Source organism: Carcharodon carcharias, chromosome 10 (assembly GCF_017639515.1).
Source record: "Carcharodon carcharias isolate sCarCar2 chromosome 10, sCarCar2.pri, whole genome shotgun sequence".
Lineage (NCBI taxonomy): Eukaryota > Metazoa > Chordata > Chondrichthyes > Lamniformes > Lamnidae > Carcharodon > Carcharodon carcharias.
In genome coordinates, this window is record NC_054476.1 from 159,555,489 (window position 1) to 159,581,035 (window position 25,547).

At 45.6% G+C, this 25,547-nt stretch overlaps 1 long non-coding RNA gene across 1 annotated transcript in view; it reads left to right on the top strand.

The window, feature by feature from the left end:
* Positions 1 to 12,428: 12,428 nt before the first annotated feature.
* The window catches only part of LOC121283359, a 74,508-nt gene continuing 61,389 nt past the window's right edge, over positions 12,429 to 25,547 (top strand). The window contains exon 1 of the long non-coding RNA XR_005944239.1: positions 12,429 to 12,593. This is a non-coding gene — a long non-coding RNA (uncharacterized LOC121283359). The remainder of the gene's footprint in view (positions 12,594 to 25,547) is intronic.

Below are 25,547 nucleotides of genomic sequence, written 5' to 3' on the forward strand. Positions count from 1 at the left end.
GAATAGCTTGGCTAGGGGCGCGGCAAGTTCTGGAGCACAAGTCTTCAGTGCTATTGCCGGAGTATTGTAAGGGCCCATAGCCTTTGGACTATCCAGTGCCTTTAGCCGTTTCTTGATATCACATGGAGTGAATCAAATTGACTGAAGACTGGCATCAGTGATGCTGGGGACATCTGGAAGAGGCCAAGAGGGATCATCCACTCGGCACTTCTGGCTGAAGACTGTTGTGAATGCTTCAGCCTTATCTTTTGCACTGATATGCTGGGCTCCCCCATTGTTGAGGTTGGGGATATTTATGGAGCCTCATCCTCCAGTGAGCTGTTTAATTGTCCACCACCATTCACGACTGGATGTGGCAGGACTGCAGAGCTTAGATCTGATCTGTTGGTTGTGGGATTGCTTAGCTCTGTCCGTCACTTGCTGCTTATGCTGTTTTAGCTTCACCAGGTTGTCACCTCATTTTTAGATTTGCCGGGTGCTGCTCCTGACATGTCCCCTGCACCCTTCATTGAGCCAAGGCTGATCCCCTGGCCTGGTGGTAATGGTAGAGTGAGGGTATGCTGAGTCATAAGGTTACAGATATTGGTTGAGTACAATTCTGCTGCTGCAGTGCCTGAGAGAGAGAGAGAGAAACAGAATTAACATTTCAAGTCCAATATGACTCAAGTTCTGAAGAATAGTCGTATTGAACTCAAAACGTTAACTCTGCTTTTCTCTCCATAAATGCTGCCAGACCTGCTGAGTATTTCCAGTATTTTCTGTTCTTATTTCAGATCTCCTGCCTTTTGCTTTAATTTTGCTTTAATTTCCGATAATTCTTTGCATAGTCCAGCCAGATTTGGCAGTGAATGACTAACGTAGGAAAGCTGCATGTCAAACAAATTACTCATTGTTCTGTGTAATATCTGGGGTAGGTTTCTGCTTCTGTGCAATATCTTAAATTGCTTAGACATCGTGTTAATTTCTTAGCCTATTTCAAAGAGTACAACACTGAGAGTTTTCATATTCTGAACTGACTGGAGGTGTGGTTATGCTCACTGGTGAGAAATTTACTGTTATTGGTGTCACCCAAAGCTGCTTTGAATCAATGGACAGGTAGCAATACAACAGTACCCTGCTTGGAATGACACAATTATACAATGCAATAGGCCACCTCTGGATACTATGTGTAGTTATACACAGCTCACCCAGTTCATGGCATTCCAATCTCAAATCTCCAAGTTTGAGCCTGCCTTGGTTCCTTCAACAGCTCAGGAAAACAGAACATCAAGATAACAAGATGGTCGGCACAGACAGGTCTGAAAGGTACAATCAGTTAAAAAAAAATGCCATAATATTAAATAATAATATCATAGGTTCATTGGAATACCAGATAACATCGACCCGCTTTGGGACTGCCAGAGAAATGAAAGGCTTGTGGAGCTGTACAGGTGATGAGGTTGAGGTGTGGGTACCTGCAAAGTTCACACTTGAGAACAAAGGCAAAATAAGTAGAGGGGACCATAAGGAAAGGGGAGAATAACGTCAGCAGGTGTTTATGTGCCGTGTGCAACCAAACACTGTTCCAATCGTTTATTAGACGATTGTTTCCATTTTCCATCCCAGTCTGTGTACCTGCTGCAGAATTTCGCCTTGCCCTTCTGCTCCTTATTCTTGCCTCAAAGTTTCCTTCTATCTGAATATGTTCCTGCTTCAGCCATTTTCCCTCTGTACCTGCCACAAAGAAAGAGAAACAAAAGCATGGCCACTGGCCCTTCGCATCCTCACGGCCACCAAAGGGGCTAATTTACATTCAATGAGGTACTTTTGAAAACTAGTCACTGTTGTAATGTAGGGAATCATTTTGAGCACAGCAAGATCCCGCAAACACCAATGAGGAAACGCCCAGACAATCTATTTTAGTGATGCTGGCTGAGGGATAAATATTGACCAAAATGTCGACTTTAGCTGTTGACTCCCTTCACCTACTACCTCAGAGACTCTCAGCTACTCCACCTGTGTAACACAGAGACCCCCAGCTACTCCACCTGTGTAACACAGAGACCCCCAGCTACTCCACCTGTATAACCCAGAGACCCCCATCTACTCCACCTGTATAACCCAGAGACACCCAGCTACTCCACCTATATAACCCAGAGACCCCCAGCTACTCCACCTGTGTAACACAGAGACCCTCAGCTACTCAAACTGTATAACCCAGAGACCCCCAACTGCTCCACCTGTGAAACACAGAGACCCTCAGCTATTCCACCTGCATAACCCAGAGACCCCCAGCTACTCCACCTGTATAACCCAGAGACTGCGAGTTATTCTACTCGTGTAACCCAGAGACCCCCAGCTAGTCCACCTGCCTAATCCAGAGACCACGAGCTATTCCACCTATATAATGCAGAGACCCCCCCCCCCCAGCTATTCCAACTTCCTAACCCAGAGAACTGTCCACAATGGATGCTGCTTCAAATTCTTTCCACTTTTCCATGCGTCTGCCCCGTCCCCCAGTCCACATGGGCTCCTCAGAACCCTCCCACTCACTCGATGTGCTGGTTGCATTTACCCCACCTCCACCTGCTCCAAGTGTACCTGACGAGTAATAAGAAAGAAAAACATAAGAAATAGGGGCAGGAATAGGCCATACAAGTCCCTTGAACCTGCTCTGCCATTCACTAAAACCATGGCTGATCTTTGACCTCAATTCCTAGCCTCCTTCCCAACCCCTATGCCCCTTGACTTCCGAAGAGTGTAAAAATCTATCAGTCTCTGCCTTGAATATACTCAAAGGCAGAGCACCCATAACCCTCTGGAGTAGAGAATTCCAAGGATTCCACAACCTGCTGAGTGCAGAAGTTCCTCCTCATCTCAGTCCTGAACAATCAGCCCCTTATCCTGAAACTATGCACTCTAGATCTAGACTCTCCTGGCAGGGGAAACAGCGCCTCAGCATCCATCCTGTCAAGTCTCTTCACAACTTTATATGCTTCAGTGAGATCACTTCTCTTCATCTAAAGTCCAGGCAACCCTCTTATTCAATCAACGCACTGAACCTTCACTGAACAGGCTCGGGATCGCTCCCTCCGGGACACCCTGGTCCACTCCTCCATCACCCCCTACTCCTCAACCCCCTCCTATGGCACAACTCCATGCTCACGCAAAAGATGCAACACCTGCCCCTTCACTTCCTCTCTCCTCACCGTCCAAGGACCCAAACACTCCTTTCAAGTGAAGCAGCATTTCACTTGCATTTCCCCCAACTTAGTCTACTGCATTCGTTGCTCCCAATGTGGTCTCCTCTACATTGGAGAGACCAAACGTAAACTGGGCGACCGCTTTGCAGAACACCTGCGGTCTGTCCGCAAGAATGACCCAAACCTCCCTGTCGCTTGCCATTTTAACACTCCACCCTGTTCTCTTGCCCACATGTCTGCCCTTGGCTTGCTGCATTGTTCCAGTGAAGCCCAACGCAAACTGGAGGAATAACACCTCATCTTCTGACTAGGGACTTTACAGCCTTCTGGACTGAATATTGAATTCAACAACTTTAGGTCGTGAGCTCCCTCCCCCATCCCCACCCCCTTTCTGTTTCCCCCTTCCTTTATTTTTCCAATAAATTATAAAGATTTTCCTTTTCCCACCTATTTCCATTATAAAAAAAACCCCACTAGAGCTATACCTTGAGTGCCCTACCATCCATTCTTAATTAGCACATTCGTTTAGATAATATCACCAACTTTAACTTTAACACCTATGTGTTCTATTGTACTATTGTCATTGACATCTTTTGATGATCTGCTTCTATCATTGCTTGTTTGTCCCTACAACCACACCCCCACCCCCCTCCACCTCTCTGTCTCTCTATCTCTCCGCCCCCCCACACACACACCTTAAACCAGCTTATATTTCAGCTCTTTCTTGGACTCGAACTCAAGTTCTGTCGAAGGGTCATGAGGACTCGAAACGTCAACTCTTTTCTTCTCCGCCGATGCTGCCAGACCTGCTGAGTTTTTCCAGGTAATTCTGTTTTTGTTTTGGATTTCCAGCATCCGCAGTTTTTTTGTTTTTATCAAAGCAAGTATATCCTCCCTTAGATATGGCTCCAGGCGTAACCACATCCTGCCCAATTGTGCAAGACTTCCTTACTCTTCTACTCCAAATCCCTTTGCAATAAACCCCACATAATAATGGCCTGAACGTTATCTTAAAAAAGGGTTAACCCCCCCCCCAAACCAAGTCCCTGTGTTTCAGTTTATCTCTCATTTTGCACAGATCAGCCAGGAGTAGGTATAACAGTGGGGCTGCAGGCCAAGTTCCCTCTTTGAATTAATTACATTTAGTCCAAATTGCACTAAAGAAAAAGAAGCAAGAGAACAGCAAGGCAAAAATAGAAGTGTTCATGCATCAGGCTGTGGTTTCCTTGAAACATTCAAATTAAAAGTACATAATTGTTTTTTTTTAATGTGCTATGGTTAGATGTGCACTGAAGTGTGAAAATGGTGTGCAATTTTAAAACGATGTGGCTTATTTCTATCTACAGGAAACTTTGGCTAATTTTGGATGTATCGGATATCTTGCAGTCAAAAAGAGCTATAGTATGCTCTGACAATCATCGCCACCAACTACAAAGGCCATTTGTTTCCAAGACAGTGCAATTCCCCAAGACAATCCCACAATTGAACAAGCTGCCAAAGGAAATAGTCACAGTCCCCATCACTTGAAATTTTCAGGACCCATCTTTAGATTGTTTCCATTTAAGGATATTTTGATCATCAGGACTGCCATCTCAGCAGGTCATGCCTGGCTTAGCTGGCGCTGCCCATGTAAATGTTAGCAGCAAATGGATATTAGCCTGTGATGCCGACACAACTGAAGCAGAAGCAGTAGTTCAGACAAACTGCCTTCATATCCAAACTGACATTAATTGTTTGAGCCACATTGGTTCGGACACCCTGAATCTTAATCTAAACCTTGTAATCCTAACTGCCAGAATTTTTTAAAAAATGAATAATGAGAGAGTTGAATTTATATGTTGCCTTTCACGACCTCAAGTTATTTAAGTAGTTTTGAAACGTAGGGCAGAATTTAAACTGTCAAGGGGGTGGGTGGATGGGGGATGGGAGGGGGGGGCGGGGGGGAGGGAGCAGTGTGGCTAAACCTCAAAAAAACGCTTCTGGGTTTTACCAGATTGGTTTGGAGTGAGCAGGAAAGTTCTGTAAAGCCATTGGGTCAGTCATTTAAATACTTAAATAATCAGTTAATTCCTTCTTTAACCCTGAATTTTTGCCTTTAGCAGCCAGTGCACAGGTTTCCCAAGTTGTGTGGAATTCACCAAGGTCGACAGGGTGAGGGTACAGTGGGGAGTCATTGATCAATGAAAGTGACAGGCTGGGAAGCCTTTAAATAGTGAAGCTGCACAGCTGCGGACCAGCCTATGTGAAAGGCTTCTGCTCACAGCGCTTCTTCTGAGAGCGTACTTTCACTGCTTCACAGATGACTTCTAAGTTTTTGGAAACTGTTTCACCGACCTTTGCCTCCACCCACCTTGACCTGAACTTACCTGCTGCCAGCCTTTATGACAGTATTGGAACAATTCATGTAGCTACAGCATGGCCCTCTGATGAGGAACAACAGGAGCAGACACACCAACATCTGGAGCATCAGGACCCCCAGCAATAGCAATAGCAGCACCATGAGCCACCACAACAGCACCAGCTCCAGTAACAGCTGCCTTTACCTCAGCTGTAAAGCTACTCCGCTACTCCCCAGGACAGAGGAGCTGATCACAGAACTCCAGGTCAAAGGAGGCGATACCCCAGCACAGGATCAACAAGAAGAGAAGATCAACTTCCTCGATATAATGGAGCAATATTGTCTCAGAGGGCTGGGATTATCACAGAAAGTCACTGCTGATGTCTGCAGCCTCCTGGAAGAAGATCGTCTTCCAAGAGGGCAGGTGGACACACATTGCCAATGGTCACCACAACCCTGAATTTCCTCATCTTTGGTTTTCCCAGGGGTTCTCTGGTGACACTTGCAAGATTTCGCAATCTGCTATGCACATGTGAACCCGCCCAGGCGGCCGATGCCATGTTTGCCAAGGTCACTTATGTCCACATTGACACTTATGAGGCCAGTCATTCACAGAGGACTATTAGATTTGCTGCAGTGCCTGGATTTCCATTGTTAGAGAGAATCATTGGCCCGTGTGCGCAGTCAATCAAGGCACCCTCAGATCAGCCAGGAGTGTTCATCAATTGGAAAGAAATTCACTTCCTCAGCGTTCAGCTCATTTGTGACAATTTAAGGTTATCATTCTAATGAAGCCCAATGCAAACTGGAGGAACAGCACCTCATCTTCCATTTAGGCACTTTACAGCCTTCCGGACTTAACACTGAGTTCAACAACTTCAGACCATAAACTCTCTCCTCCATCTTTACCCCTTTTTAATTCAATTATTTTCTTTATTTTTATTTATTCATTTACGTTATTTGTGTTTTTTTTGTCCTTTATCCCTAACAGATCACCCCACCCCCACAGGATCATCTGTCACTTATTTTTATGTCTTCCTTTCGCAGATCACTGATCCTTCTTCTGCTATTAACACATTCAGCTATCTTACCTTTATGCCACTATCAGCACCTTCTTTAGTCTTTAACACTACCATTAACACTCCTTTTGTTCTGTGTCCATGACATCTTTGTCAAATTTCTCCTTAGGTCCACCTGCTCCACCCAGTCTTAAACAGTATAATATCCGTCACATTTCTACTTCTCTTTAGATCTGAAGAAGAATCATACGGAGTTCCTCTCTCCACAGATGCTGCCAGACCTGCTGAGTTTTTGCAGCATTTTCTGTTTATATTTCAAATTTCCAGCATCTGTAGTATTTTGCTTTTATCTTTAAGGTTATCATTCATGTCTGTGCAAGATGTCCTGGAAAGTGCCATGTTTCCTCTATTTTGTGACTGTTACATTTCTTACAGGTCTTTGAACCTCCACACACTATGAGTAGGTGTCTCCTTGGAGACGTAGACTGCCCTCTGAGTCTCCTATGAAAAGCCCTACCACTCATGCAGAGGGGAGATTCAACAGAAGCCACCATACCACACAGGCGATCATAGACCAAGCGATTGCTGCGGATGGTATTCGGGTGCCTTGAGAGATCTGGGGGTGCTATTCAGTATGCTCCATCAAAGGTCTTCAGAATGGCTGTGATCTGCTGTGCCTTGCACAACATTATATGGCAGAGCGGGCTGGAGCTGAGGGAAGAGGAAGGTGCAAGCTGCTGTGCATCGTCCAAGGAGGAGGGGAGGAAGAAGGCAAGAAGAGGAGGAGGAGGAACCAGATGTGGCCAGGATGCCTGCAACTGCATACCCAGTTGCTAGCGAGGCCAGTGACTCCCTCATACAGGCACACTTCAGCTAATCTGAGTGTGTGAGGCCATATAATGAATCATAAAACCAACTGTCCACCACCCCTCCACAAACGCAAATCATTCCCACAGTCAAAAATCCAACCATCAAGTTCACACCATCTCCTCCACCTGGCCTACTGAAAGACACCAGAAGAATGAAGAGTTCTAATAAAACACTTGCTTCATTTAAATAGGCATATACAGAAGGTGATGGGCATTGTTATACACATTCAAGTGAATCTCCTTGTTGGATTAATAACTCTCTTCTCTCTTCAGGTACTATGCCCTAAGAGGGGACTGGAGACTATAGACCTCTGTGTGTTTGTCATGTCTATGCTTGGCAAGGTGCTACAATGGTTTTCTATTGCCTTCTCTAGGTTCTAGTTGACCAGGAGACTTTCCCACTCTTACCACCTGCTATAGGCTTACTGGAAGGATTTGTAGGTTAATAATCAATCTCTTTGACCACATTATGAATGCACCTTCCTTAACCATCAAGTCTTAGAGGGGCACTCGAACCTGGAGGTTCTGGTTTAGAGGCAGGGATGCTACCTGCTGCATTGCAAGAGCTCTGCTTTGGAACTACTAACCATTTCTCATTATTTCCTATTGGTACAACCCATGTGGCTTTAGCAGTGTGAGAGGCAGGCTGTTCATTCCCCTGCTCAGACAGGTCAGATGCCCGTGCAGTTGGGTTTTGGGTTTTGGAGCAGGTGTGGGCCCCATTGAAGATTACCCCACCTGCACCTGTGCAGGGGCATGCTTGGTTATCGTGGCAGGAGGCAGCTTGAGGGGGATCGGTCTGAGAGACAAGGACCCTTTCTCCATCTTCCATCTGAAGGCCCACCTGCGCCTCCCTACTAGCCAAAAGCCAGAGAGTGCTTGGCTGCATTTCAATAAGTCAGTGAACAAGCAAGGCGAGGCTTTTATCCATCAAGGCAGTCCGAGTGTGCAGGCATTGGCTTGGACCAGCACACACCCAGTGACCTCATTCCCCATGTGGGTGACCACCCCATCCATGGAGGTGGACATCAGCACCAATACTTGAGATGATATGGCACTCAAATTGGAGAAGGACACCACCAATCTGTTTCCCCAGGGCTGGAAATGCTGAGAGAAGCATACACATTTCCCATTGCTGCTCTAGAAGTTCCCCTTTTCAAGGATGATCCCTGAGGATCTGCATTTGCGTTCAGCTGAGCAGACCTTAGAGTACCCGGCCCACCAGCAGGGACTCTCCACTGCTGTCCCTGTCTCCATCCCCTGCTCCTTGTTCACATATAATGTGTGCCTCACATGCCATGTGATCACTTGGCTATCTCTACTGCAGTTACCACCATGGTGTGTGGAACTGCACTGATGGAAGGTGTGCAGGAGTCATGTGATGCTGCATCCTCAAACTGCTCGCATTTCCCTGATGACTCATTGGCTCCCTCCCATTGCTGCTCCTCTGTCACTCTTAAAGGACCTGTGGGAGATGAAAGACATTTATTAGAACTGGAAGGTGGAAAGGGTTCAGATTCTACCTTTTGCATCTCTGGACATTTCAGTTGGTGGTGACAGTAATTCAGAATGAGTGATTGTTATGTTCTAAGTGGCAGCGTAACATTGAGCTCTGTCACCAGCTCACCATGGAGACCCCTATATCTCCATTGTCGATGCCCAATGATTGAGCTTCCCTACCGATCTCCAAGGCATCCTCCTGCAGTCAGGATGTCTGTTATCATTGTTGTGGGTCTTAGCTTCCCTTGTTCTAGGTCAGGATCGATAGAGACTGCTAAAGATAGGACTGTTGGCAAACTTTACCTTTTATTAAACATTCTGTAACTACATACAGGACAAGGCTTAGCACAAGGCTTAACATAGAACCATCCCTCAGTATACTCTGTTGTCGTGTGATCTTACGTCACTGATGGCGTGGACTGTCTATTTACATATTTAACATTAACCCTTTACACTACAGCTCACCCCCAAGTCTCTGACTCTATTCAATGCAATATTTACATTATGCCACAGATGACTGTGACTGCAGGGCCTTCCCCATTTCTCAGCCTTTCCCTGGAGATGTGCACTCTCTCCTGTAATGAGAGAAAGCAGAGTTGGGAGTGTGAGAAATGCAAGGTGTGCAGATGAGTGAATGGCAATGTTTGTGGAGGATGACTGTGAGGGACGGGTACAAGAGGGCACTAAGATGAGAGTGAATGTCAGTGTTGGTTGTCCAGATGTAGATTTGAGGAAGTGCCTGGAGAGAAAATGGAACGAGCGGAGTTCCAACATGTGTTCTTCTGAGCAGTGCAGTGCAGGAGAATGCGGGGCAAGTCAGAGAGTGAGCATTGGTACCTGAAAGTGCTGTGCTATTCAACCACCCAAGTTATTAAAACCTTTGTAACACTGGATCCATGTCAGTGGGGCCACACTCCTGCTGCTAACAGCCACCGAAGCTTCCAATCACGCCTGCTTAGTCTGTATGGCTGGCCTTTTCCTCCCCATCCACAATAAACAGTATGTCCTGTCTGGCCCTGACTGCCTCCAGCGTCACCTGAAGAGATGAATCGGTGGGTGAGGAGGAAAACAGCCACCCGACCTCTTCCGTCTATTCCTATCCTTCCTCCACATTTGAGCAGCAATGTTGATTGCAGTTATTCTGACCCCTGCAGGAGTCCCTTTAAACAGGAATCTTTCCTTTGACAGAGTCCAGGTCAGTCAGCCATAAGTCAGAAGTGAGGATGTTCACTGGATGATTGCACAATGTTCAGCACCACTTGTGACTCCTCAGATACTGAAGCAGTCCATGTCCAAATGCAGCAAGACCTGGACAATATCCAGGCTTGGGCTGATAAATGGCAAGTAACATTCACGCCACACAAGTGCCAGGCAATGATTATCTCCAACAAGAGAGAATCTAACCATTGCCCCTTGACGTTCAATGGCATTACCATCACTGAGTCCCCCACTATCAACACAACCTGGGAGTTACTGACCAGAAGCTGAACTGGACTAGCCATATAAATACTGTGGCTGCAAGAGCAGGTCAGAGGCTAGGAACTTGGCAGCAAGTAATTCACCTCCTGACTCCCCAAAGCCTGTCCACCATCTACAAGGTACAAGTCAGGAATGTGATAGAATACTCCCCACTTGCCTGGCTGAGTGCAGCTCCCACAACACTCAAGAAGCTCAACATCATCCAGGACATAACAGCCTGATTGATTAGCATCCCATCCCTTCAACATTCAGTCCCTTCACCACTGACAAACTGTACCATCTACAAGATGCACTGAAGCATCTCACTAAGGCTCCTTGGACAACACTTTCCAAACCTGCCACCTCTACCACCTAGAAGGACAAGGGCAGCAGATACATGGGAGCACCACCACCTGCAAGTTTCCCTCCATGGCACACACCATCCTGACTTGCAAATATATCGCCGTTCCTTCACTGTCGCTGGGTCAAAATCCTGGAACTCCCTTCCTAACAGCACTGTGTGTGTACCTACCACCACATGAACTGCAGCAGTTCAAGAGGCAGCTCACCACCACCTTCTCAAGGGCAACTAGGGTTGGGCGATAATTGTTGGCCCAGCCAGTAATGCCCACACCCCATGAAAGAACAAATTTTAAAAATGCCACCACGCCCACACACACTCTGGGCTGAATCTTTGGCGGGCGATTGGGGGCAGGGCCTGCTTGCTGAGGCGTAGAATGATGCTTGGTGACATCAGGTGTGCGTCCCGCTCCACAGCGCTTCATTCAGGCCTTCAGTTCGGTGGGTGCGCACCCGCCTATTAAGGCCATTTAACTCTCAATTAGAATAATTAATAGAGCTGTCTGTCCACCCTAAAGTTGGCAGGGGGGCGGTGGGGTTGGGGGGGGGGTGGTTGTTGGGGGGCGGGGGTGGGCAGGCAAAGATCCCAGGCGGCCTTTGCATTTTTCATGGAACCTCATCCACGGGCGGGATGAGGTTTCATGAATGATTTTAAATTTTGACAAAAATTTTTGTTGAAATTAATGCACACGTTCCAGCTCATGGGGCAGTTTCACCTCTGCACCTCAGGGGGATTTCTCTGCTCTTTCGCGCACATGCTCAGGCAACCGCCCAGGGAGCGCTCAGCTTAAAGGGCCCGCCTATGTAAAATGGCAGCGTGGACCCGGACAGGGGCACCGACCAGGTCCGCGCCCGCCCGCGCCCACTCCTGCTCCGCTCACCTGACAGGCAGTAAATCCTGCCCTCTGTGTTTTGCCCGGAAACCTGGGATTGGGATGCTAATGGTGTGGCTGAGTTAAAGAGCCAGCGCTAAGTCGCCTTCCCTGACAAACGGAGTTCTGACCCGCTACCGACTCTCCCGCCCCTACCCTGATTGGCCTATTACTACAAGGTTCCACCCCTTGTCACGGTAGCAGTGTTGCGACACAGTAGCCAATATGCAGATTGTCAGGTTGCACAAACAGCAATGTATTAATGGCCAGAAAATCTATTCAATTTTGTGATGTTTGTTGAGGGATAAATAACGTCCAGGACATAAGAGAGAACTTTGTACTTCTCCTTGGGAAAGTGAACAGACCCTACTTATTCCAAAGTAGCTAAGATCGGGGACTTACCCTGAAGAGACTGTGCTACAAACACAGGCTTATCATTATCATTATAAAAATATCGACGTCCCAGCCCTAATTGCACTGCCGGTTAATAAGGTTCCAGACTTAATGATTCATCATTGATTTCATTTAGGTTAGGAAAGAAGTTCTTAGTCAGGGGTTGAATTGACAAACAAGGCCCTAAAGTAGAGCAGGCACCCAAATGGTTAATAAATAATATTGACATTATAACAGAAATTACAATAAGAAATTCAATAAACAACAAGGGCCAGGCCAACAGCTATTCTGGTTAGAACTAACCCTGTAGTTTCCTTTCAATAAAAATATAAATTTGAAATGGCGAATCATTGAGCAGTGCGTGGGTGTTTTTCCACCTCAACTCATTATCTTGCACCCATGGAAATATATACGTCAAAATATGGTTTTGACTGTTTACGCTAAATGGAGCATTCACCAAACCTCAAAACTGCTCCGTTATTCAACCGTGCAACAAGTGATATCCTGGATAACTAATAGAGAGAGATGAAGTAATTAAGAGCTGAAATATGGGATGTATCAAAAAGTACTACGTGATTCTTGACGCAGCATACGACTGAAAGGTAAGGTTTCAGTTTGTGGATGATAAATTACTTGTGTGGATGTTTGGAGCGCATTATCTCTAATATTGAGTATTTATTCTCTATCTGCATGATACTGGGAAATGAATATCCTGGAACTTTGACAGCTGGTTAACTTTCATGTAAGGATTTAGCATTTTGTTTCTAAGAGACATGAGTTAGACGACTGGTTTTGTTTTGGGAATAATGTTGGAACACCAACAATCATTGACATAGAGACATGAGACAGGATTTGGAAGAAAACTTTGCATTTATGTAGCACCTTCACAGCCTAAAGGGTGTCCCAAAGCATTTGCAGCCAATGAGGTACTTCTTGAAGTGTGATCACTGTTGAGATCTACCCTTTTCCCCCTATTGTACTGTCCAAACTAACGCAATCATTCTGTTACGGGAGATGTTACAAAACATCAGGCACCTCTACACACAAAGGGAAGGAAAGTGTTGAGAGAATTGTCCACAGAAAACGTTGGAAATACTCAGCAGGTCTGGTCACATCTGTGGAGAGAGAGAGGCAGAGCCAATTTTTCAGGCTGATAACCTTTCATCAGAACAGTTCTGACAAAAGATCATCAACCTGAAACGTTAACTCTGTTTCTCTCTCCACAGAAGCTGCCTGACCTGCTGAGTATTTCCAGCAGTTTCTGTTCTTTTTTCAGATTTCTAGCATCTGCAGTGTTTTGTTTTTGCACTGGAGGAAGATCTAGTCCAGGCTTCCAGTGCTAGTAATCTGTTTCAGTTCAGGTGAAGCCTGAGAGTATGTTGGCCACCTACAAAGTCAAGTTCAGGCAGTGGGTGCACGATGTGGGAATTAAAGGAAGTCTAAATATTGTCAGTGATTCCAAATGGTGGGAATGTGGATGTGACCTCAAAAGTGATTAACACCAGTATGTACGTACATTGCTGCCTATATTCTTTCAAAAGGTTAGCTATTTTCTAGTAAAATATTTAACCCTTTCTGGTCCAATATCGCAAAGCTCTGCTCTCTAGTTGTCAACGGAATTAAAAACATTTTTCATAAAGAGAACTCATTTGGATTCCTGAATGGTGTCAAAGTTCACATTCAATTAGGTTGCATCTCATTTTTTGAGTGTATGTAACAATAGCTTATTTCTAGGTAATACTCCACACTACCTCAACGGATATATGTGGTAAGTTCCAGGGATTGTTTTAGCATAGAAATGCACCCTGCGCTAATGAAGATGTAATGATTGATCCATTCAAATGTGAGAATTGAGAGACCTTACCTTAATATCAAAATATTAAGGTCAGGAGCCTGGAATTCCCTCCTTGACAGCACTGTGGGTGCACCTACACCACATGGACTGCAGCAGTTCAAGAAGGTAGCTCACCTCCACTTTCTCAAGGGCAGTTAGGGATGGGCAATAAATGCTGGCCTAGCCAGCAATGCTCACATTCCATAAATTAAGAAAAAGCTGCTGTATAAACCCTATGAATAGATACAGATTCACTCAGTCAGTCAGAAATATTAGAATTCGTTAGGCAGTAATGTGCTGCCAAAAGTGAAATTGTTTAAAACCATAACAAATGGAGTTGGTTTATCCTTTATGATTTGATGTTGAATTAGTAGGACCCTAAAAGTAACAATGTAAAATGTCACTGGAGGCCCAACTTTATTAACTTTACAGCACATGCTACAGTGGCTATTGAATAGTCAAAAACGTTGGGGAAAGGGAACATCTTAACTGCTTCAGTCTTCGTTGAGAATAGGAAAACTAACTCCAATGTTCTATTGTTAAAATACACTAATTGCGGTTTGCAGTTTCTTAGATAGTGTAATAGGGCTTTGTATCTGCGATTCTGCTATCTCATCTCACCATACAACTGTGTGTGTAGGTCCTCCAACATGCTCAGTTCCTTCACATTATAAAATCAGTCATCTAATTCCTGTCCCTTCAAAACAATTCCTGAATATGCAATATTGGTTACTATGAACATCAGGGGTTATGCCAACAACAAAAACTTGCACTTATACAGCATCTTTAATGTAGCAGAATGTCCCAAGGCACTTCATAGGAGAGTTGCCAAACAGAATTTGACACAAAGCCAGATAAGGAGATATCAAGGTAGGTGAACAAAAGCTAGGTCAAAGGTAGGTTTTAAGGAGCATCTTAAGGTTGGGTGGGGGGAGACAGGCAGAGGTTTAGAAGGAGAATTCCAGGGTTTACAGCCTGGGCAGCTGAAGCTATGACCACCAATGGTGGAGCAATGAAAATCAGAGACGTGCAAGAGACCAAAATAGACTCATGTTCCGGAGAACTCCAGGAACTCTACACTCAATGTTTTTATAGCAGCCAATAACCCAGAGAACACATTCAGTGGAAAGTGGCAGTACCATCATTACCGAAGGGAGAATAATGCAGAAGAAGCTGTACACGATTGTAGGTACTTAAACAGATTGTTCCAGGAACGATGTCAATTGATATTTTACCTTTAAGAATATTTCTGCTTTATGAATCCAGCTGCAAAACTTAAGGAGTGTCGCTTTGATTATATTGATTAAAACTTGTGAATGACATTTGAATATTGCGAAGGATAGTCAATACCAGCAGTTTGTACAGTACAGTACCTCTGATCTGTGCTGTTCATAGTTGAACGCTGTCTTCTTTCACATAAATCTGCCACATTAGCTGGACAAAATATTATATTGTAAGCTACAAAATTGCAATCCTGGATACTTTAAGGGCTGTATCCACTTGCACAATGGTCCAGCTTGTATTGGTGGCAGAGAGGGATAGTCTTGCTGAAATGTTATAAGCTAACCACTCCCCCCTAATTTTAATAACAACAACTTGTGTTTATATAGCTCCTTAAATGAAATGGACCATCCTGAGGTGCTTCACAGGATTGTTATCAAATAAAATTTGACACCGAGCTACATAAGGAGGCGTTAGGCCCAGATGACCAAACCCTTGGTCAAAGAGGTTAGATTTAAGCAGTGTCTTAAAGGAGGAAAGACAGATAGAGAACCTGGGAGGTGTAGGGAAGGAATTCCAGAGCTTAAGACTTTGACAGTTGAAGGCACGGCCACCGATGGTTGAGCAATTAAAATCAGGGGTGCTCAAGCAGCCAGAATTAGAGGAGCACGGATATCTCAGAGATTTGCGAGGCTGGAGGAGTTAACAGTGATAGGGAGGGGTGAGGCCAGTGAGGGTTTTGAAAACTAGGATGAGAGTTATAAAATTGAGGCTTTGCTTAACTGGGAACCAGTGTAGACCAGAGGGCACAGGGGTGATGGATGAACAGGATATGATCCGAGTTAGGACATGAAGCGCAGAGTTTTGGGGATGACCTCGAGTTCGGAGAGGGTGAAACAGTTATCTCAAGTCAGCAAAGCTTTGGATGAGGGTTTCATCAGCAGATCAGCTGAGGCTGGGTCAGAGTCAGACAATGATACAGGGGTTGGATATAGGCAACCTTAGTGATGGTGCGAATGTGTGGTTGGAAGCTTATCTCAGCATCAGTTATGACAACCAGGTGGCAAACAGTTAAGTTCAACCTCAGACAGTTGCCATGGAGAGAGATGGAATCAGTGGATGGGGAAACAAGTTTGTGCAGGAACCAAAACCTTTGGCCTTCCCAATATTTAGTTGAAGGATATTTCTGCTCATCCAGTACTGAATGTCGGAAAAGCAGTGTGACAATCTGGAAACAATGGGTGGGCCAACATAGTTGGTGGAGAGGTAGCGCTGGGCGTTGTTTGCAGAAAAGTATAAGTGATACTGTTTATGGATGATGTCGCCAAAGTCCAGTATGTGGATGAGAAATAGGAGGAGGGAGACAAAGTGCAACTTAATATGTCTGCTTCCACCAAAAGATAGGAACATAGGAATACATAGGAAGAGGAGAAGGCCACTCAACCCATGGCCAGTTGATCATTCAGTTAGATTGTGGCCGATCTGTACCTGAACTCCATTGAGTAGCCACCTCGGTTCCTTAATACTCTTGTCTGACAAGAATCTATCAGTCTGAGTTTTAACATTTTCAATTTGCCCAGCCCCAACAGCTTTTATGGTAAGAGAGTTGCAGCTTTCCTCTACTCTTTGTGTGAAGTGTTTCCTTATTTCACCCCTGAACAGTCTCTCTCCCATTTTAAGGTTATGCCTTCTTGTTCTGATCCCCACCAGAGGGGAATGGTTTCTTTCAGTCTGTTCTATTGTACCCTTTAATCATCTTAAACAGCTTAATTAGATCACCTTACACAAAATAATGTACTCTCAGAGTGGAAAAGTAGATATCAAACTAGTTGACTGGACAGTTGTTTTACTAACATGTAGCTTTTATTTGGGCTCCAGCAGCAACAGAAGCTGAGCCCAACCAAGCAACATAAATATTGATTTGTAATCTCATTATTAACTTCTCCCTTGTGAGTAGGTCAGCTCAAGCCAGAACTGCAAGCTTCCTTTGCCCTACTTTCATTCTTGGAAATATTTCACGTTCACCTATGACACTCCCCTGCCTTCCCCATAGTTCTGCAAATGTTTCCTTTTCTGAGAATGGTCTAACTCCCTTTTTGAAAGTCTCAATTGACCCTGCCTCCATCACACTCTCAGGCAGGGATTTGTTAGGAACTAGAGATAGTTTATGTAAGTTATATGTGTATTTGTGTGTGTGTGTGTTAGGACTAAGCTATAGCTTTAAGATTAAGTTTTAGCTTTTTAAATTTAAGTTTAATTTATATGCTTTATTTGTGGGTTAAAAGGGTGAAACCTGGGTCTAGCTTCATTTAGAGTTTTTCTCTGGGAGAATTTTGCCTGCAAGTCTGCGGGTTTGTTTGTATGCCTGTATTTCAATGAGGTTTTACGACCCTTGAAGTGGTTTAGGGAAGTTAAAAAAAAGTAGGGAACACTGTGCTGTTGCCTAGCAACAGGAGGCCCACAGAGAGAAACAGAAAAGCAGATTGAGTTCAGTTGTTAGGACCTTTCCACAGAAACTGCCAAAGCAAGCAGGAAGGGAGCTGCAGAGAGCAGGTTCCAGAAGAAAAGCAGAAAGTCCAAAAGCCAGGGACTAGGGACAGGAAAATACAACAGCTAAGTCAAGGAAGAGGGACAGGATATCTGAAACAGTGAAGTTAAAGTAAGGACCAAAGAAAAAGGCTCTGAATTAAAGAAAGAAAGCTGTGGGGAGCAGAATCAAGGTAAACTGGGCTTGCAAGAAGCAAGACGATCCACGGAGACAGCCAAAGGTGTCCTTGGTGACTCCTTACTATGGGCATGTGAAGCAGTGGTGTTCTGTTGGCACAGTTGAGTATCTAAGAGTGAGTGCGTGGAAGGTGAAACTTGAATTCAGGCAAAAAGAACATCAGAAGGAGAGGCTAGAAACCTGGAGGTGGATCCTTGTTGAAGACGTCCAAGAGAATGTGTCATCTGGGAGAAGATTCCAAAGCAAGTTCTTCAAGTGTTGAGATTGGAGACCCTCGTGTGAAAGACGGAGTGCAATTAGACCGATTGGTTCACAGCGTGACAAGCGCCTGGGGGAGTTGAGGAGAGATCCATAGCATCTCCTTGGGGTGGCATCTGTCACTTGGTTTATGAGTGTGGTGTGTCTGACCACAGGTTGCCTATTGGTTTACATGGGCTGCGCAGTTACTGTGAATATTAGAGTATCAGAAAGATTTTGTAACTTTTGCTATCCTTATAAATCTGTATATATCTGTAAAGGTATAGTTGGTGTGAGGAGTATTGTAATATAGTTCATCATTTCTTGTTTAAGAAATGTTTTGTTCTTTTGTTAAAAGTATATCAGCAGAATCTGTGACTCTGTTCAGTAGCTGCCCTCTCCACGTTTCTAAACAAAAATTAAAGTCAGGATTGATCAACCCGGGTTCCACCTTGGGATCTGGCTTGTCCAGTAATAACATCAGCTGGGATCATAACAGGCTTCAGATCCTAACCACTTGCTTTGTGAAAAAGATTTTCCTCATGCTTTATTGCTTCTTTTGCCAATTGCCTTAAATCTGTGCCTGCTGGCTGTCAATCCTTCCAGCAGTGGGAACAGTATCTCCCTATCTATTCTGTCCAGACCCCTCATGATTTTGAATACCTTTATCAAATCTTTTCTCAACCTTCTGTAACGGACTGGAAAGAGACAAACTGAACTTCTTGATCCTCTGGCCATCTCTGTTTGTAAGCAGAGGCGTTTTTGAATTATTTTTAAAATAGATTGTGGCATGTTTCCCCAAACCCTCAGTTTGGGTGGTCCAATTTTATAGGTAACATCCAGCCAACTCTCTTTATGCTTAAGTCAGAAGGTTAGTTTATGTCACATACAAAGCCGAGGACTGGGCTTGGGGGACCGGGGTGTTGTACACACACACACACACACACACACACACACACACACACACACACACACACACACACACACACATACACACGCACGCATACACCGTAAGGGGGGGGATAGAACAAACTATGGATAATAACAATAAAAGAACCACAGAAATGAATAGTAGTTCATGTGATTTCTAGAGTCCAGGAAGTCAAAGTCCAGAGGCTGTTTCCTTCGTGGTGGAGCTCAGTCTAGGTGAGTTTCTGGTTGGAGACAGAAGCACAAAAGGTCTTGAAACAAATGCCAATACAGCACAATGGGATTTCTGTGCTTGGCAGGCAATGATCAGAAACTTTTAAAATCAAACAGGCTTCAAGGGGTTGAGAGATGGTGGACAGCAGCTTGGTCTGCCCGGAGTCTTGCCTGGCGTTGTTCTGTTCTGGTGGGAAGTAATCAGCAGGCTGCTTGCTTTCTAAGTTCTCAAATGAATTTAGAGATTTCAAAATGGTCACTTGGGTCATGTGACCTCCTTTATCCCCAATGATTTCAAAAGGGATGTTTATTTGGTGTCTGGGTCAGGCCTTTGTTCTATGGCTTATAATGCTCCAGTCGTTAGCCTCTGAAAGAATCACCATTCATGTTGAGAATCTTGTTTTGGGGAGCCATTGTTTAGTCAGAGCCTCTGACACCGCTAAGGGGTAAGCTTATCAAGATGCAAATGACATCCATTGTCCTCTCAATGTTTCCCTTTTGAAATGGGCCTGAACAGTCCCAAAACAAAAACAGAATTACCTGGAAAAACTCAGCAGGTCTGGCAGCATCGGCGGAGAAGAAAAGAGTTGACGTTTCGAGTCCTCATGACCCTTCGACAGAACTTGAGTTCTGTCGAAGGGTCATGAGGACTCGAAACGTCAACTCTTTTCTTCTCCGCCAATGCTGCCAGACCTGCTGAGTTTTTCCAGGTAATTCTGTTTTTGTTCTGAACAGTCCCAGGTGTGAGATGGGTCTCTCTTTGACCTCACCCTATAATGAGGAATCTTACCAGGTTATCCTGACAACTACCCTGAGCTAAGGCATCTCACCTGATGGTGTGGACAATCATTTAAATAACCAAATGAACGTTCATTGTCTGAAATATACAGCTTCAGACCCTGTACCTACATTCTAATCTGTACCTTCCAGTCCTACTGACCTGTATAGTTAACCCTATGAGTACCAAGTTTTGCTCAAAAATGGCATTTTTAATATCTATTATGCAAAAGTTCCTTTGTGCTGGCATAATCACAAATCCTGAAATTTGACATATGGCTTCCAGCACATGAGTATGATTGGGTTAGTCAATGTTGTGAAAATCAACTTCAGCCTGTTTCCCCTAATACTTTCTGGGCTAGAATCTGCTGTCTAGTGGTAACTCTGTGAGATTTTCAAGTAGGAGAAAGTTAACACAGATGCAATGAACTAGATGAGAAACGGTACCTAAGGATCAGTAACAGGGACTCAAATCAAATATTGATTTGGTTTAAGATTCAGAATTTTCTAAAATAAACCAAACCGCATGTCACAATTTTTTCTGAGTCTTACAACAATGGCAGACTTGTAATCACTAAGGTAAATGTCATTTTTGTGCTCCTCGTCCTGATGGATAGAGAAGCCTGCTACAAAACTATATAGGAAACTTCCTTCTGACATTGGAACATTGTGGGTAAAAGTATAAAACACAGCTATGAGGTGTCAACCGCAGCTCACTTGGAAGCACTCTTGCTTCTGAGTAAGAAGGTTCTGAATTCTGGTGCCACCCCAGGGACTGAGATATAAAAAACCTAAGCTGACTCTCTAGTGTGGTGCTGAGGGAGTGCTGCATTCTCGGAGATGCCGTCTTTCAGCTGAAATATTAAACTGAGGCCCCACCTATCATTTCGGGAGGGCATAAAAGATCCCATGGCACCGCTTTGAAGAGGAACAGGGGAGGTATCCCTGGTGTCCTGGCCAAATTTATCCCTCACTCAACATCACCAGGGCAGATCATCCGACCATTCTCACTTTGATGTTGGTGGGAGCTTCCTGTGTGTAAAGTGGCTGTTGCCTTTGCTACATTACAACCCTGACTAACTTTCAAAGTACTCCATTGGCTATAAAATGCAATAGGACATCCAGAGTTTGCAAAGTGTGCTATTTAAATGTAAATGCTTTCTTTTCATTTAATAGGTACAATGGTTTTTGCACAGACGTGACTGTTTTGAATGCCTTCCTTAGACCACGCATGGCTGAATTCTGAACATGCATTACAATATAGGGGCATGATGATGGCTCACCAGAATTTATTCATGCCTAAAAACATAACTCGGGCTGCTATTTTTTAGCGTGAGGCCAAAGTTTCCCTGCAGCAAATCACGGAGCAGCAAAGCAGGTGTCTTGTGCATAAGAATAATGTGTGCCAACCTTCCTGCAGCTAACCTTTGATCTGTTAGAAACGCAGTGTCCTCTTTTATTTGATTCAATAGGATGTCATTGGTTAGAGCCCCATATCACCAGATCAGGTATACGGCTCAGTTCCAAAAGCAGGGCTCCAGCAAAATAGAACAGGGGGAACCTGCCCAAAGTAAAACCTGGGCGTTCAATAAATAAGATTGCCCTGTTAAAGGACTGAATTACCGAACAAAAACATGGCCGGTGGCCTGGAACATTTCTATGACAGTACCGACTGTGGGAGCAATGTCGTGGCAACTGTCAGGTATAAGAGGCAAATGCATCAAGGGTCTATGTAAAATGTTTTACTCATTACCCTGACCACAAAACCCACAAACCAGCAGCAATTAAGTGCTGCTCTGGCTATGAGCTCAATTATTTTCATCAAACGTGCTTTCCCCTGGCGCATGTTCTAGTTATACCCGTGAAAGCTCTTACAAATACCTGCTCTTTAACCACATTTCTCAATTCTTTGACTCTTTGTTTTTTAAAAAACACCAGTTCACACATGTGCAGGGCAGGGTATAACAAACAGGGCGGACGGAAAGCAAGAAACTGCAGCTGCTAGTGCTGCAAACCAGCTGCAATCTTCCATGGGGCATTGTTTCTCTATTAACAATGTAGGTTACACTGAGAGTATCCTGATCGTTGTGGTGTAACGGGGTGAGGAGGTGGGGGGAGGAGGATGTATAAATACAGATATCAAGGAAGCAGGCAATAAAATCATATCATTGTAATTCTCACAGCAACTGGAAAGAGGTACAACATATCAAGAAATTAAGGAAATGCATTACCAGAATGTATTTGGGGAAGTTTTCTAGAACATCTTCATTTTAGAAATGATAAGGGAACAGACCATATTGAGCTTAGAGATGAGTACCCAACCAGAATTAGTTCTGTTGAAGGGTCATGAGGGCTCGAAACATCAACTGTACTCTTCTCTGCCGATGCTGCCAGGCCTGCTGAGTATTTCCAGGTATTTCTGTTTCTGGTTTTATTTCAGAATTAGTTCACATCTGACGGTCAGAGACTGTTCTCGTTCTCTCATGGGATTTAAGCATCTAGGCCAGCATTTATGGCCCATTCCTAACTGCCCTTGAGAAGTTGATAGTTCGTGAACCATAGCAGTCTACGTCGTGTGCGTTTGGTGCTGTTAGGAAGAAAGTTCCAGGATTTTGATCCTGAAACAGTGAAGGAATGGTGATTTGGTTCCAAGTCAGGATGCTGAGTGGCTTTGAGCAGAACCTAAAGGTGGTGGTAAAAGCAAAAAACTGCAGATGCTGGAAATCCAAAACAAAAATACCTGGAAAAACTCAGCAGGTCTGGCAGCATCTGCGGACAGTTAACATTTCGAGTCCGAATGACCCTTCAACAGAACTAAGGAAAAATAGAAAGGAGGTGAAATATAAGCTGGTTGGTGGGGTGCAGTGGTGGGACAGGTAGAGCTGGATAGAGGGCCAGTGATAGGTGGAGATTGCCAAAAGATGTCATAGACAAAAGGACAAAGAGGTGTTGACGGTGGTGATATTAGGTGGTGGTGTTCCCCTGCATCTCCTGCCTTTCTAGGTGGAAATGGTCACGGATTTGGAAGGTGCTGTCCAAGGAGCCTTGGTGAGTTGCTACAGCACATTTTGGAGAGCAGGTTTTTCCAATAGCCCATGGGCTGAAGCCCCTCCATGTGGCACGCAGAACGATTGAAGAAAATGCCGGTTAGGCAGCTCAGTGCGTTTGACGACTTCCTTAGGGGCCTGCTCCACCAATCACAGTCTGTTTTTCTCCCCTGTTTGCTGCTGATAGGCTCACCATTGAGCCAATTAGCATCAAACATGGGAGGTACACAGGTTGTGGTTGGAGGAGCTGCGTACATCGGCAACTGCGAGTATTTGAAGGTAGAGAGAGAGAGAGAGAGAGACTTTGGAGCACACATTCACCATGCTGTCCCCCAGCGGCCAGTGGTTTAAATTAATTACTGCAAAGCTTTGCAGAACAGAGAGACGAGTGCTGTGCTACAGTCACTTTCCTCTGGCAGCTGGTGCTCTGGCCTGGCTGCATTCCCTCGGCTCTCCCCCAGTACTCCCCGCGTCCCAACAGTTCTCCCCCACCTCCCCCCCACCCCGCGCCACCACCCCCCCCCCCCCCAAACCGGCTCCCCACTGCGTACCTCCGGCTCTCGACCGGCACCTGCGTTCGGGCACTGCTAGGCCTCAGGCCTCGTTCCAGCTCACATCGCACCTACCCCCACCCCCAAGCTGATTTTGTGTGTGATGGTGAGTAAGTGAGTGTGAGGGTGGGTGGACGAGTGTGGGGGTGGGTGGGCGAGTGTGGGGGTGGGTAGGTGAGGGTGAGTGAGTGTGAGGGTGGGTGAGTGTGTGTGTGTATGTGCACATGTGTGTGAGAGAGGGTAAGTGTGTGTGTGTGTGTGTGCGTATGCGTGTGTGAGAGAGGATGAGGGAGTGCGCATGTGTGTGAGTGGGTTGAGCGTGTGCGTGTGTGAGAGTACGGGTGAGCGTGTTGGGGAGAAGGGGTGAGTGTGTGTGGGAGAGGCATATGACCATGTGTGGGAGAGGGGGCGGGCATGTTTTGGAGAGAGGGTGAGCGTGTGCGGGAGAGAGGGTGAATGTGTGTGGGAGAGAGGGTGAGCGTGTACGGGAGAGAGAGTGGATGTGTGTGGGAGAGAGGGTGAATGTGGGAGAGAGGGTGAATGTGTGTGGGAGAGAGGGTGAATGTGGGAGAGAGGGTGAATGTGTGTGGGAGAGAGGGTGAATGTGTGCGGGAGAGAGGGTGAATGTGTGCGGGAGAGAGGGTGAATGTGTGTGGGAGAGAGGGTGAATGTGGGAGAGAGGGTGAATGTGTGTGGGAGAGAGGGTGAATGTGTGCGGGAGAGAGGGTGAATGTGTGCGGGAGAGAGGGTGAATGTGGGAGAGAGGTGAATGTGGGAGAGAGGGTGAGCGTGTATGGGAGAGAGAGTGGATGTGTGTGGGGGAGAGGGTGGATGTGGGAGAGAGGGTGAATGTGGGAGAGAGGGCAAATGTGTGTGGGAGAGAGGGTGGATGTGGGAGAGAGGGTGAATGTGTGTGGGAGAGAGGGTGGATGTGGGAGAGAGGGTGAATGTGGGAGAGAGGGTGAATGTGGGAGAGAGGGTGAACGTGTGTGGGAGAGAGGGTGGATGTGGGAGAGAGGGTGAATGTGGGAGAGAGGGTGAACGTGTGTGGGAGAGAGGGTGGATGTGGGAGAGAGGGTGAATGTGGGAGAGAGGGTGAATGTGTGGGGGGAGAGGGTGAATGTGTGTGGGGGAGAGGGTGAATGTGGGAGAGAGGGTGAATGTGTGTGGGAGAGAGGGTGGATGTGGGAGAGAGGGTGAATGTGTGTGGGAGAGAGGGTGGATGTGGGAGAGAGGGTGAATGTGGGAGAGAGGGTGAATGTGTGTGGGAGAGAGGGTGGATGTGGGAGAGAGGGTGAATGTGTGTGGGGGAGAGGGTGAATGTGGGAGAGAGGGTGAATGTGTGTGGGAGAGAGGGTGAATGTGGGAGAGAGGGTGAATGTGTGTGGGAGAGAGGGTGAATGTGGGAGAGAGGGTGAATGTGTGTGGTAGATAGGGTGAGTGCGCGCCCCTGTGCGTGCCTCTGTGTAAAAGAGGAGGGTGATAGGGAGGGGCGAGTGTGTCTGGCTCACACCCAGTCACAGGATTCTCACTGTCCCTCACTCCACACACCTACAGGCATTCTCAGTGTGGGTGAGGGTGAGTGAGTGCATACCCTGAGACTCGGACATCAAGTTAGCTGGACACACACACTCCCAACCCTTTCACACTCGAATGGCCATCTTTGTTTATTACTCATTTTTTAGTTATCAATTTATTGTTGTAATTTTATTTTGCTCAGCAAGTTGTTTCTTATCATACATCAGCATTTTTTTTTAAAATTCCTGTTTAATGTTGCGCCAAACCTTATCTTTCCGAAATTGGCTCATCGGTCCCCAAGTGTGAGAAAAATTGAAATGTTGACCCCCCCACAGGATAAAAGGTTTGACAAGCCTGGTTTAGAGAGTACACACTGCTGCCACTGTGTACCAGTGGTAGAGGGAGTGAATGCCTAAGGTGGTAGATGGGCTGTCAATCAAGCGGTTGCTTTGCCCTGGATGATGTTGAGTTTCTTGAGTTGGAGCTGCACTCATCCAAGCAAG